We start from the raw sequence: 15,270 nt of genomic DNA, 5'->3' as shown, positions 1-15,270 counted from the left end.
TTATCCTCTGGACAGACAACCTAAACTCCATCATAGATTTCAACTTCAACCACCACTCATCCAAACTTATGGGTTCCTTTTGGGACTCTTCAGTCTTCTGCCACGTGTGGATTTAACAACAGTACTGGAAACACATTGCACAACACTTGTTCCTGTCATACTCTGGCTATATTATGTTTAACCCTCCAAAAAATTGGATTATTGAAGTGCATTCTGTGAAACTGTTCCTTACTATGCTGAATTAAAAGTAGCTTGTGATCCCCAGTACATTGAAATCTATATGAAATTTCACAGGTGATGCAACACAAAATAAACAAAACCACACGATAATGATATTCATGTGATTAATGGAATCTACCACAGCTCAGCAATGTGTCATGGACCTATGACTAAGGTTAAGATTTTGTCACGGGTATTTTTAATAAAAGTCAGGGACAGGTCACGGGCAATAAACAAAAATTTATGGAAGCCCACGACTTGTCCCTGACTTTTACTAAAAATACCACTGCTCGTGCAGTGGAGGCTGAAGCCGAAGAAGTCATGGAGGTCCGTTAAAGTCACAGAATGTGGGACCTCCGTGACAAAACAATATCCTTACTGATGACCAATGAACCTGCACTCTTCTCTGCCCATTAAGCTATCTCCCCTGTAACTTAACATTCCAAACTTCCGAGGAGCTTTGCCTTTTCTTTTTTAAAATCAAGCCACCAGAGAAAGGTTTCCTTGTTCATTCCCAAACTTCCCAGTGAGGAATTTCCTTCTCAAAATGACAGTGGCCTAAAGACCCAGGGCAGTCAATATACAGTCCTAGGCCAGGGAATATTTTAAAGTCCAATATGACTCTGCAAAGCTAGACATGGGAGCTTTATACCAATGGCAAAGGGAAAAGCCTAACATTCCAATGGGACACACAGCACATGCTTCTGATTCTGGAGAGTCCAGAGATATGGGAACTGAATATCACAATATTCTAGATGGGGAAACTATTTTAAGGTTATTTTTAGGTGTTTTATAAATAGTTGCATGTATCTTCTCCCTCAGAGGTCTGTACAGTTGGATTCATGGTACCAGGAGCCTGGTCTTGTACTTGATAGGATGTAACACAGATGGCATAAGGATAGCTGATGGTATTGTGGGGTAAAAAGTTATTATTGGCAGACATCTGCAATGAGCTAAAGAACTTGATTGCAGGTTCACCTTTTGTGAGTAATATGCCAATCCCAAACTCACACCAATAAAATCTTTGTTCCATTTAGTACAGAAACAGCATTCAAACTTATGGGAAAATGCAAGCTCTATATACTATATTTAAGGACCTTCCCATTCGGTTTTTACTGATTTTTACCAAAAATTCCCAGGGTTTTATTGATTGTCACCTGAACTCTGGACCACTGAAATACATGCAAACACTGATTAAGAAAATCCAATATGTCACATTAGATGGATGTGTTCGTGTTAATAACAAAATAGTCTAAGTGTAAATGAAAAGCTGCCTATTAAAGTAAGGCAATGTGGTGGAAGATTAACAGTACACATACATGTGCATGTATATGTATATGTACTGTTAATGTACAGTTCATTACATAAACCACAGGATTTATACTGGTTTTACTTTCAATACTCGTACTTTCCTCTATTTACTGCTTTACTTTTGTTCTCCTGTCACCTAATATGAATCCAATACTTACCCAGAAAACCATTAAGTTTATTTTTCACCAATTTTCACCCTTTTAAATTTTTTTGTAACAAACAGATAAATTCCTAGGAAATTTTAAACAAAATAACATCCAAAAATGAAAGGCCTTGACTATATTTCATGGTGACACAGCACAACAAAGAAAAAAAATTCACTGGTAGCCAAGGAAAATAATTCAAACTGGAGAAATATAAATTTATCTAGAAGCAGTAAGGACTCCAGAAGCAATGTTGTACATCAGCTGCACTGGCTAGAAGTTCCAAAAACACCGGTTACAATAATCTATCCTTGGGAAGCCAAAAATACCAACATCTCAATAGCCTTGTCAAGCAGAGGTAACAGTAAATGAGATATCAAAAGAATAAGCACCAGCCTTAGTGATGGAAACAAAATACTTCTCAAGACAGAAGACAAAGGCAATGCAACTCCCAGGGTCTTGATGGTCAGACATGGTGAAATGTTATCAGAGCACTTCATCAGAGAAAGCTCTGTATAGGATCAGGCATCAGAAAATTCAGTCTTATTGGAGTTTAACTTGCAAGCTCTTTGCCACTAAAGCAAGTCATCATGACAATGTGATGTTCAGCAGACTGACAGAACTCTGAAGTAAACAGCAATGTTATCGGCATAGTAAGGTTACCCTAAATCATAACAGCGAGAAAGAGAATAGTGTCAGCATATGTATAGCCCACCCACAAATGCAAGGACCCCGATATAGAAACAGTTGTAGCATGCCAGAATGCAGATAAAATGGATCAGACCTCAGTCACCCTCTGAAGCTATTCGTGGACTGTACTGAGGACTTGGAAGCCAAATATTTTAGTGTTCTTTCAGTGCATGAGCTCATTAATGGAGTAAATATGACACTAGAGAGAAGGATTAGGGACAACTTATTTGGATACACAATGAATGCTAAGCTCAAGATATCATTGGAAGGTGTAAAAAGGACTCTATGACCTTTTATGAAAGAGCAAAGAAGTATCTGCACAGCAGATATGACTTCTCTCAAGACAACCTTCACGGCAAAGTATCCAAGCTAGCTCCTGAAAAACCCATCCGGTTTTATTAGCTAACATTTCTGTGTTTGTGGTCATGGTGGCGGAGCCAGGAAGGGGGATATCCTGTATTCTGGGGATGCATCAGTGGCCACCCTAGCATCAGGAGGAAATCTGTGGGAAGACAGAGGAGACCTTGAGAATACTGAAGGAAAAAAAAGTGTCTGGCAGAGATTTTATGCTCATGATACCCCTGGAGCAAAAAGCTTCACATCTGGCATTTTCCGCTGCGGTGTACAGGTCTATGGTTAGGTCCCCTCACTTCTAGAATATCAGATCCAGGATGGATTTCTGCCATGACCATTCAAGGTTGGTTACCATGTTCCTGCTCAAGCAGTCTGCAAGGTCATTGTTGACCCCTGGAAGATGCAGGGCCAATGGGGTTAGTGTATTGGTGACACCATCCCAGAACTCAATGGCTTCCAGGCAAAGTGGGGACGAAGAAGCACCTCCTTGTTTGTTGATAGTGCATCGTCAACATATTGTCCATCATGATCTGCACTACAGAGTTTTATAGAACAGGCAAAAACGCTTTACAGGCCAGCTTGATGGCCCTCAGCTCTAAGAGGTTCATATGCAATTTCAGCTTGCCTGGGGACCACACACACCTTGCATTTAGGGTACATCTACACAGCAGCTATGTATGAGTATGTACCCAGGGGATTGGGCAGGTTTGGGCTGCAAGCCTGAGCCACCGCCCATGCCACCAAAGCACTATGTTTAGCGCACTAGCTCTGCTCAAGCTAGCACATCCTGTCTACCTGCACTGGGAAGCATGCTCCCAGTAGCTGTGTAGATATATCCTTTCGCAATGCTCACAGGCGAAGTCTGGTAAGCAGCACCATGTAAGTACATGGTGCACGTGTCCTTAGAGTGGTAGGCACATGCAAACCATCGTGGACAGTCTCACCGGTGTCGTGTAAAAGCTTGAAGGGACCTGACTGTCCCCCTGCAAATGAACTCACATTGACAGAGAATCAAGTCGAGTTCCTATGAACTGAAAGTGAGAGACAATTTCTCATAGTTCACTAGGAGAACAGGGAGAGCACTCATTCTAGGACTGCCTTGGTCTCATCCTGGGACTTGCACCTGATCAACCAGTCCTCCAGGTTCGAGAAGACATGAAGCATCGGTTTCCTTAGATGTTCTGCTACTACTGCAGGGCACTTTGGGGAACACTCTCAGTCCCATGCAGAGTCTGAAGGGCATAACCTTCTATTGGTAATGATTCAGCCCCACTGTGACTCTTAGGTATTTCCTGTGAGCTGGGGGGATAGCATCATAGAAGTACATAAGAACATAAGAACATAAGAAAGGCCGTACTGGGTCAGACCAAAGGTCCATCTAGCCCAGTATCTGTCTACCGACAGTGGCCAATGCCAGATGCCCCAGAGGGAGTGAACCTAACAGGCAATGATCAAGTGATCTCTCTCCTGCCATCCATCTCCATCCTCTGACGAACAGAGGCTAGGGACACCATTCTTACCCATCCTGGCTAATAGCCATTTATGGACTTAGCCACCATGAATTTATCCAGTCCCCTTTTAAACATTGTTATAGTCCTAGCCTTCACAACCTCCTCAGGTAAGGAGTTCCACAAGTTGACTGTGCGCTGCGTGAAGAAGAACTTCCTTTTATTTGTTTTAAACCTGCTGCCTATTAATTTCTTTTGGTGACCCCTAGTTCTTGTATTATGGGAATAAGTAAATAACTTTTCCTTATCCACTTTCTCAACATCACTCATGATTTTATATACCTCTATCATGTCCCCCCTTAGTCTTCTCTTTTCCAAACTGAAGAGTCCTAGCCTCTTTAATCTTTCCTCATATGGGACCCTCTCTAAACCCTTAATCATTTTAGTTGCTCTTTTCTGAACCTTTTCTAGTGCTAGAATATCTTTTTTGAGGTGAGGAGACCACATCTGTACACAGTATTCGAGATGTGGGCGAACCATGGATTTATATAAGGGCAATAATATATTCTCAGTCTTATTCTCTATCCCCTTTTTAATGATTCCTAACATCCTGTTTGCTTTTTTGACCGCCTCTGCACACTGCGTGGACATCTTTAGAGAACTATCCACGATGACGCCAAGATCTTTTTCCTGACTCGTTGTAGCTAAATTAGCCCCCATCATGTTGTATGTATAGTTGGGGTTATTTTTTCCAATGTGCATTACTTTACATTTATCCACATTAAATTTCATTTGCCATTTTGCTGCCCAATCACTTAGTTTTGTGAGATCTTTTTGAAGTTCTTCACAATCTGCTTTGGTCTTAACTATCTTGAGTAGTTTAGTATCATCTGCAAACTTTGCCACCTCACTGTTTACCCCTTTCTCCAGATCATTTATGAATAAATTGAATAGGATAGGTCCTAGGACTGACCCTTGGGGAACACCACTAGTTACCCCTCTCCATTCTGAGAATTTACCATTAATTCCTACCCTTTGTTCCCTGTCCTTTAACCAGTTCTCAATCCATGAAAGGACCTTCCCTTTTATCCCATGACAGCTTAATTTACGTAAGAGCCTTTGGTGAGGGACCTTGTCAAAGGCTTTCTGGAAATCTAAGTACACTATGTCCACCGGATCCCCCTTGTCCACATGTTTGTTGACCCCTTCAAAGAACTCTAATAGATTAGTAAGACACGATTTCCCTTTACAGAAACCATGTTGACTATTGCTCAAGAGTTTATGTTTTTCTATGTGTCTGACAATTTTGTTCTTTACTATTGTTTCAACTAATTTGCCCGGTACCGACGTTAGACTTACCGGTCTGTAATTGCCGGGATCACCCCTAGAGCCCTTTTTAAATATTGGCGTTACATTAGCTAACTTCCAGTCATTGGGTACCGAAGCCGATTTAAAGGACAGGTTACAAACCTTAGTTAATAGTTCCGCAACTTCACATTTGAGTTCTTTCAGAACTCTTGGGTGAATGCCATCTGGTCCCGGTGACTTGTTAATGTTGAGTTTATCAATTAATTCCAAAACCTCCTCTAGTGATACTTCAATCTGTGACAGTTCCTCAGATTTGTCACCTACAAAAGCCAGCTCCGGTTTGGGAATGTCCCTAACATCCTCAGCCGTGAAGACTGAAGCAAAGAATCCATTTAGTTTCTCCGCAATGACTTTATCATCTTTAAGCGCTCCTTTTGTATTTTCATCGTCAAGGGGCCCCACTGGTTGTTTAGCAGGCTTCCTGCTTCTGATGTACTTAAAAAACATTTTGTTATTACCTTTGGAGTTTTTGGCTAGCCGTTCTTCAAACTCCTCTTTGGCTTTTCTTATTACACTCTTGCACTTAAGTTGGCAGTGTTTGTGCTCCTTTCTATTTGCCTCACTAGGATTTGACTTCCACTTTTTAAAGGAAGTCTTTTTATCTCTCACTGCTTCTTTTACATGGTTGTTAAGCCACGGTGGCTCTTTTTTAGTTCTTTTACTGTTTTTCTTCATTTGGGGTATACATTGAAGTTGAGCCTCTATTATGGTGTCTTTAAAAAGGGCCCACGCAACTTGCAGGGATTTCACTTTAGTCACTGTACCTTTTAACTTTTGTCTAACTAACCCCCTCATTTTTGTATAGTTCCCCCTTTTGAAATTAAAGGCCACAGTGTTGGGCAGTTGAGGTGTTCTTCCCACCACAGGGATGTTGAATGCTATTGTATTATGGTCACTATTTCCAAGCGGTCCCGCTATAGTTACCTCTTGGACCAGCTCCTGCGCTCCACTCAGGATTAAATCTAGAGTCGCCTCTCCCCTTGTGGGTTCCCGTACCAGCTGCTCCATGAAGCAGTCATTTAAAGTATCGAGAAATTTTATCTCTGCATTTCGTCCTGAAGTGAAATGTTCCCAGTCAATATGGGGATAATTGAAATCCCCCACTATTATTGGGTTCTTAATTTTGATAGCCTCTCTAATTTCCCTTAGCATTTCATCATCACTATTACTGTCCTGGTCAGGTGGTCGATAATAGATCCCTAATGTTATATTTTTACTAGAGCATGAAATTTCTATCCATAGAGACTCTATGGAACCTGTGGATTCGCTTAAGATTTTTACTTCATTTGAATCTACACTTTCTTTAACATATAGTGCCACTCCTCCCCCTGCACGGCCTGTTCTGTCCTTCCGATATATTTTGTACCCCGGAATGATTGTGTCCCATTGATTGCTCTCAGTCCACCAGGTTTCTGTGATGCCTATTATATCTATATCCTCCTTTATCACAAGGCACTCTAGTTCACCCATCTTATTATTTAGACTTCTGGCATTTGTGTACAAGCACTTTAAAAACTTGTCCCTGTTTATTAGCCTGCCTTTTTCTGATGTGCCAGATTCTTTTTTATGTGGCTGTTTGTCATCTGATCCGGCCCTTACATTATACTTTTCAGTCCTCTGCTCCTGACTATAACCTGGAGATTCTCTATCATCAGACTCTCCCCTAAGAGAAGTCTGTGTCCGATCCACACGCTCCTCTGCAGCAGTCGGCTTTCCCCCATCTCCTAGTTTAAAAACTGCTCTACAACCTTTTTAATGTTTAGTGCCAGCAGTCTGGTTCCACTTTGGTTTAGGTGGAGCCCATGTCCTGCAAGTTGAGAGCCATGAACCAGTCTTGAGCCTGTAGAGATGGGATTATGGAGGCAAGTATTACCATCCTGAATATGAAGCAGTGAATGCATTTGCTGAGTCTCCTCTGGTCTAGGATAGGTTGAAGACCCCTCCCCCTTTCTTCTTCAGAATGAGGAAATACCAGGAGAAGAAGCCCCTTTCCCCTGTGTTCCTGAAGAGCCCCCTCCAGGGCTCCTAGTTGGAGCAACGAGCCCACTTCTGTTTGTAAAAGGCTCTCATGAGATGGGTCCCTCAGGAGGAATGGGGAAGGGGGGTGGTTAGGGATAGGAACTGGATGGAATGGATGCAGGCGATGATCTTGAGCACCCATTTGTTGATGGTGATATTTGACCATGACTGGTGGAATAAGGCACAGCAGCTTCCATAAGAAGTACTCACTTGAATAGTCTTAGAGCTGTCAAAATTTACTGCCATGTGGACAGAGCACTGTGTGTGCCTGTGGCCGACAAGGACTGACATCAGCCACTTCTTCCACTGGTACTCACCTGTCTGGTATGAAGGCATCTTTTGGCTCTGCTGCTCTTGAGGGTGGAATGTTTTGCAGTATGCCAGAGGTGAGTAGATTCCCAGGGGCTCAGAGATTCCAAGACCAAAACGGATAATTGTCTGACCTCCTGTATAACACAGGCCAGGGAACTTTCCCAAAATAATTCCTAGAGCAGATCTTTTAGAAAAACATCCAATCTCAATTTTAAAATGGCCAGTGAGGGAGAATCCACCACAAGGTTAATTACCCTGTTAAAAATTTGCGCCTTATTTCCAGTTTGAATTTGTCTAGCTTCAACTTCTAGTCATTAGATCATGTTAGACCTTTTTCTGATAAACTTAAGAGCTAATTATCAAATAACTGTTCCCCATGCAGGTACTTATAGATAGTGATCAAGTCACCCTTTAACCTTCTCTTTGTTAAGCTAAAAAGACTGAGTTTCTTGATTCTATCACTATAAGGCAGGTTTTCTAATCTTTTAATCATTCTCCTGTTTCTTCTCTGAACCCTCTCCAATTTGTCAAAGTCCTTCTTGAATTCTGGACACAATATTTCAGCAGTGGCCACACCAGTGCCAAATACAGAGGTTCTACTCAAGATTCCCCTGTTTATGTATCCCAAGATCACGTTAGCAATTTTGGCCACAGCGTCGCACTGGGAGCTCACATTCAGCTGATTATCCCCACATCTTTTTCAGAGTCACCGCTTCCCAGGATAGAGTCCCCCCGCTGTGTAAATATGTTCCTACATGTATACATTTACGTTTGCCATAGGGTTGCCTTGCAATCTTTTAGTAAATCTCATGCACTGTTCATTTTCTCACTAAAAAACTCTGACCCTTCAAATGGCAAATCCTGGATTATGTCTCACATTTTGTGGGGAATGCCCAAAGCCCGGAACCAGGATGCCCTCCTCATGGTCACCATGGTGGCCACGGACCTAGCGACAGTGTCAGTTGCATCCATTGCGGCTTGCAGGGATGTCCGTGACTAGTTGTCCCTCTTTTACAACATCCTTAAGCTCCTCTCTTGCCTTGTGGGGAAGCTTGGTGATGAATTGCCCCATGTTGGAAGGTCATACTGCCCCACTCTGCCCCATGTTGGAAGGTCTTATTTGGCTCAGGGGGCTTGGCAATTGGTCATTTGTAGCTGGACTGATGCTGAGGAGTAGGACATTCTCCCAAACAGGTCCATCACTTGGGATCTTTACCTTTGGAGATGTTCTTTGCGGAGTATGATCTCTTTTGGATGGTGGAGATCGCAAGAGATTCAGGGCTGGGGTGTGAGTAAAAGTATTAAAACCTGGACGGTGGCACCAGCTACCTTTTTAAAATATGGTCTTCCAGTGGTGCCACCTAGGGACCATATGAGGGACAGACATCTTGCATCTGAAGAAGTGAGGTTCTTACCCACGAAAGCTTATGCTCCCAATACTTCTGTTAGTCTTAAAGGTGCCACAGGACCCTCTGTTGCTTTTTACAGATTCAGACTAACACGGCTACCCCTCTGATACATCAGCAAGGAGGTATGTCTCACTGATGACTGGTATATCCTCTCCATAGAGAGTGCCCAGGGGTATGGTTTTGTAGGTGCTGGGATTGTTGTTGGTACCAGAAGGTCCTTCGGTGCTGACGACGGTTCTGCTGCTCATTCCCCCGGTGCCAGAGTTGTGACCGGCAGTGGTGCCTTTGTTACTGAGCTTAGGACAAATGGAATCGGCTGCACTAATCTGCTCCCACTTGTTTGTTGTTGGTGCTGGATGCGCTTTTGAGAATTTATCCCCCAGTGTCTCCCGACGCCTTTTTGCATGGGAGGATGTGGAGCTCTTCTTTGAGCTCCTGCTCAGCATTCAGGGGAGCCTTTTTGTGGCCTGCTTCAATGTCTGGGGCATCGCCTTCAATGGCTTGGAGGTCCCAGTGCCAAGGTTGATGCCAGAGCTGGGTTTTTTTCTCAGTGCTGACTTCTCTGCTAAAGTCCTGGGCACCACCCACCTGCTTGATTATCTACTGGAAAGTGTGGGTTTGACCAGTATGGGTGTTCTTAAGCCTGGGTTTTCTGGGTCCAACCCCGTCTTTGTAGACTGCTCTAAGAGGTGGAGCTTAAGCCTTGCATCCTGAGATTTTCTGGGACGGGTGACGACAGAGAAACAAACCAAGAAACTGCTTGCAATGTGGGAATCACCCGGGCAAAAAAAGGCACCTGGTGTGCCAGTCTAAGTCCTTTGCAATAATAGGCAGGGCTTCTAGCCCGCCATCTTGTACCAGGGGTGAGTGTACAGAGGGGTATGGTCAAAGGCTTTCAAACTGGATGAGGATTAAAGAGTCCAAAGGGTTGAAGGTTGTTCTGAAATGTTTTGGAGGTTTCTGATGAAGATAGCTCATGCTAGAGTTGTCAGCAGACAGGATACCACTAGGTTCCATCAGGCTGCCACAGGTGATAAGAGGGAACTGACAGAGGGTCAGAGCCACCGCTCCCTTGGGGGCACAAAGGGGTTCAATGTGCATGAGACACCCCAATGGACAAGAATAGTAAAAAAAGCACATGAACACCTAGCATGGAATCCACACTGACACACACACTCAAAGAATGGATTTTCTCTTGTGCTTAAGGCATTGGATTTGGACCCAGAGACCGAGCTCTATTCCTGGTTCTGCCATGGACCTATTCTATGATGTGGGACAAGACTGTCATCATGCATAAGAGGCCTGAATTTAGGTTGCACGAGCAACCCTAATTCTAGCATTTCCTAACTTTTGGAGGCTTCACTTTGCAACCTTAACCTTACACAAGGTTTGTTTTTTTTGTGTGTATAATCCCCAATAAAACTGATACTTGCTCACAAAATATGTATTGTTCATTTACTCCAGCAAGTGTTTAGTTTTAACTTTGAATACTGCATGCTACAGAACACTGGGTGAACTGTGGTATTTAGAAAAAGCTACCAAGTCTTAATTTTATGAGAACACACCATAGCAAACTGCTTTTTAAAAATAGTTTGCAGAGAAGTTGGGCAAGTCTGCTTTTGTTGGGGGTTTTTGGTGGGGGGGGGGGTGTTTGTGTGTGTGTGGTTTTTTTTTTGTTTTTTTTTAAGAAATATTGAGTTTACAAATCAGTGAGGTTGTGGACTAGCATCAGGAATTGGTTTACACCACTGCGGGATTGACAGAAAACACTTTTCCTGAGTGGAACGATAGAGAGGGTGGCATATTCTAGTGAAATGAGAATATGAACTACAGCCAGAAAGTTCCTAGTCTGAATCCTGTCTCTGCCACTACCCATGTATGTCCACACAGAGATAAAAAACCCACGGCTGTCACGGGTCAGCTGACTCAAGCTCATGGGGCTTGGCACAGGGGCTGAAAAACTGCCATGTAGAGATCTGGGCTTGGACTAGAGCCTGACCTCTGGGACCCTGCGAGGGGGGAAGGTCCCAGAGCCTGGACTCCAGCCTGAGCCCTAACATCTACACAGTAATTTTTATCCCCACAGCCTGAGTCCTGCGAACTGGAGTCAGCTGATCCAGGCCAACCATGGCCATGCCACGAGGCTTTTATCCCTGTGCAGATGTATCCAATGAGCATGGACTGGTCACTTCAGGTAGAATTTCCAAATGTGCCTAAGTACTTTGGAAAAATCCCATCTTTCTCCTCTCTGTATCTGATTCCTCATCTTTAAAATGGAGCTAACACTACCTTACCTACCCCATAGAGGCCCTGGGACGATGAGTGAAGAGCTCTGAAGATGTAAAGCACAACACGCAACATTCATATTAAGCCATATATGGATTGGCTTATACCACTGGCTCTTCTGTGCCTTCCCTCTGTAAGCTCACTCAACAGGAAACTCATGACTCACTCAAACGGAGATCATCTCTACCACACACAGCCTCCCCTATTCCTACTCACCTCCAGGGGGGTCGCTCCCTAGACCTTCTTCTTCCTAGGTACCACTAAGGTCTTCCTTCCTGTACATAGACCAATTCCTCACCCCCGATGTTTTCTAGCTCCCTCCATGTTTCTACCTCTGCCTGCTGAGTCCTCTGATCCTCCTCTTTTCAGACTCCTAAAGCAATAGGAGACCATCCAACTCCGACAGGTCCCCAAATCCTCTCAAACTTTTTCTCTGTACCCAGAGAACATCCTCATCCTGGACAGGCTCTCAAACTCCCCTGGTTTTACTGTCACAATTCCACCCTCCAGACTACAGTAGCACCTCCAAACATGTTGCTGTGCTGAAGCTCACTGCATGGCAGCTCACAGAGAAGGTGGGCGTTGTTTCAGGGAGGGATAAGGCCAATGAAGAGGACAGAGGAGTCACTATTTTCCCGATCAACCTGATTTCTGCCCCAAGGAAGAGGCACAAACGGCCTCCAGAGACCAGCTGTGGAGCTACACCCCTGGGACATTGAAAGGGAGAAGTGGATTCCTACCCCTCACCCAAACATCCCTCCAGCACTAAGACCAGCTACTCAGAAGAGCGCCAGCATAATGACTTGGCCCACTGTAGTTAAGATTTAGAAGTTATGGTCATTTGTAACCCCCTTTCTTTTAAGTATGTAAAATCGTCTCAAGAGCAAATGGGCAAGAGCTTTCCAGGCCTGATCTCAACCCAGCAGTGAGAAGTTGTTAATTTTATTTGCTTTACAAATTCTGAGTTAAATCAGCTCAGCCATTTTGGAATGGTTGCAGGTGAAGACACACTTCCCACTGTAAAAAGTTCTTTCCAAGGGGGCCTGATTTTATACAACTAAAAGACAGCCGAAGTTAGACACTTCAAACTTGGTTCTAGGCCGCTGGGCAGCATGGCGGGGTCCGGGTTCCCGGCTGCCCAGCACTGCAGAGGTCCCTTCTACTTCCTCCCCACTCCTTTTTCTTAACAGGAAAGAAAATTTCAAAGCAAAAGCTACTGTTAGTGCAATGTTAAGATGGAAGAGTCAGGGAGTTTCAGAAGTACAGCAGTATCCATTGGGCCACTTACTCTATATATTTATACCGTGCTCATCATAGAATCATAGAATATCAGGGTTGGAAGGGACCTCAGGAGGTCATCTAGTCCAAAGCAGGATCAATTCCCAACTAAATCATCCCAGCCAGGGCTTTGTCAAGCCTGACCTTAAAAACCTCTAAGGAAGGAGATTCCACCACCTCTCTAAGTAACCCATTCCAGCGCTTCACCACCCTCCCAGTGAAAAAGTTTTTCCTAATATCCAACCTAAACCTCCCCATTACAACTTGAGACCATTACTCCTTGTTCTGTCATCTGGTACCACTGAGAACAGTCTAGATCCATCGGGGATCCGTGGCCAATGGGAGCTGCTGGAGGCAGTGTCTCAAGCAACAGAAACACACAGCCCCTCCGCCCCCCATTCCCCACATTTCAGACTCTTGCGGGGGCAGGGCAGACAGGCAGGGAGCCTGCCCTGCCCCCCGGTACACGCCGGGCCAGATCCTGCCCCCCGAACCCTTCCTGCAGCCAAACCCCCTGCCCTGAGCCCCCGCCGCACCCTGCACCCCGACACCCTGCCGTACCCTGCACCCCTCCTGCACCCTGACCCCTGCCCTGAGCCCCCTGCCGCACCCTGCACCCCGGCCCCCTGCCTCACCTCGCACCCCTCCTGCATCCCAACCCACTGTCCTGAGCCCCATGCTGCACCCCTCCTGTGCCCCGACCCCCTGCCGTACCCTGCACCCCTCCTGCACCCTGCCCTGAGCCCCCTGCTGCACCCTGCACCCCGACCCCCTGCCTCAACCCGCACCCCTCCTGCACCCCGACCCCCCTGCTGCACCCTGCACCCCGACCCCCTGCCCTGAACCCCCTGCCACACCCCTCTTGCACCCCAACCCCCTGCCGAGCCCCCTGCTGCACCCCACACTCCTCTTGCACCCCAACCCACTGCCCTGAGCCCCCTGCCGCACCCTGCACCCTGACCCCTTACTGTACTCCTCACCCCTCCTGTACCCCCCACCACACCCCTCCTGCACCCCCTGGGGGCAGGGTGGGGGCAGAGTTGGGGTGGAGATTTTGGGGAAGGGGTTGGAATGGGGGCAGGGAAGGGGTGGGAAGAGGCGGGGCCTCATGGAAGGGGTGGAGTGGGGGCGGGGGGGGAGGTGTCAGTAATGTGGCCCTCATGGTCATTTGAGTTTGAGATCCCGATCTAGTCCAATACCCTGCTCAAAGCAGGACCAATCCCCAACTAAATCATCTCAGCCAGGGCTTTGTCAAGCCTGACCTTAAAAACCACTGAGGAAGGAGATTCCACAAACTCCCTAGGTAACCCTAGTGCTTGACCACCCTTCTAGTGAAAAAGTTTTTCCTAATATCCAACCTAAACCTCCCCCATTACAATTTGAGACCATTACTCCTTGTTCTGTCATCTGGTACCACTGAGAACAGTCTAGATCCATCCTCTATGAAACCCCCTTTCAGGTAGTTGAAAGCAGCTATCAAATCCACCCTCATTCTTCTCTTCTGCAGACTAAATAATCCCAGTTCCCTCAGCCTCTCCTCATAAATCATGTGCTCCAGCCCCGTAATCATTTTTGTTGCCCTCCGCTGGACTCTTTCCAATTTTTCCACGTCCTCCTTGTAGTGTGGGGCCCAAAACTGGACACAGTACTCCAGTTGCAGCCTCACCAATGCTGAATAGAGGGGAATGATCACGTCCCTCAATCTGCTGGCAATGCTCCTACTTATACAGCCCAAAATGTTGTTAGCCTTCTTGGCAACAAGGGCACACTGTTGACTCATATCCAGCTTCTCGTCCACTGTAACCCCTAGGTCCTTTTCTGCAGAACTGCTGCCTAGCCACTCGGTCCCTAGTCTGTAGCAGTGCATGGGATTCTTCCGTCCTAAGTGCAGGACTCTTGTTGAACCTCATCAGATTTCTTTTGGCCCAATCCTCCAATTTGTCTAGGTACCTCTGTATCCTATCCCTACCCTCTAGCGTATCTACCACTTCTCCCAGTTTAGTGTCATCTGCAAACTTGCTGAGAGTGCAGTCCACACCATCCTCCAGATCATTAATGAAGATATTGAACAAAACCCGCCCCAGGATCGACCCTTGGGACACTCTGCTTGATACCGGCTGCCAACTAGACATGGAGCCATTGATCACTACCCGTTGAGCCTGATGATCTAGCCAGCTTTCTATCCACCTTATAGTCCATTCATCCAGCCCATATTACTTTAACTTGCTGCAAGAATACTGTGGGAGACCATATCAAAAGCTTTGCTAAAGTTAAGGAATAACACGTCCACTGCTTTCCCCTCATCCACAGAGCCAGTTATCTCATCAGAGAAGGCAATTAGGTTAGACAGGCATGACTTGCCCTTGGTGAATCCATGCTGACTGTTCCTGATCACTTTCCTCTCCTCAAAGTGCTTCAAAACTGATTCCTTGA

At 45.5% G+C, this 15,270-nt stretch overlaps 1 protein-coding gene across 1 annotated transcript in view; it reads right to left on the bottom strand.

Moving 5' to 3' along the window:
- RBM6 (RNA binding motif protein 6) overlaps positions 1-15,270 on the bottom strand; it is a 108,865-nt gene that overhangs the window by 36,983 nt on the left and 56,612 nt on the right. The gene's annotated exons all lie outside the window — the stretch shown is intronic.

Source organism: Emys orbicularis, chromosome 7, assembly GCF_028017835.1.
Source record: "Emys orbicularis isolate rEmyOrb1 chromosome 7, rEmyOrb1.hap1, whole genome shotgun sequence".
Lineage (NCBI taxonomy): Eukaryota > Metazoa > Chordata > Testudines > Emydidae > Emys > Emys orbicularis.
The sequence above is the reverse complement of the archived record's forward strand: the minus strand, read 5'-3'. Positions and strand labels throughout refer to the sequence as shown.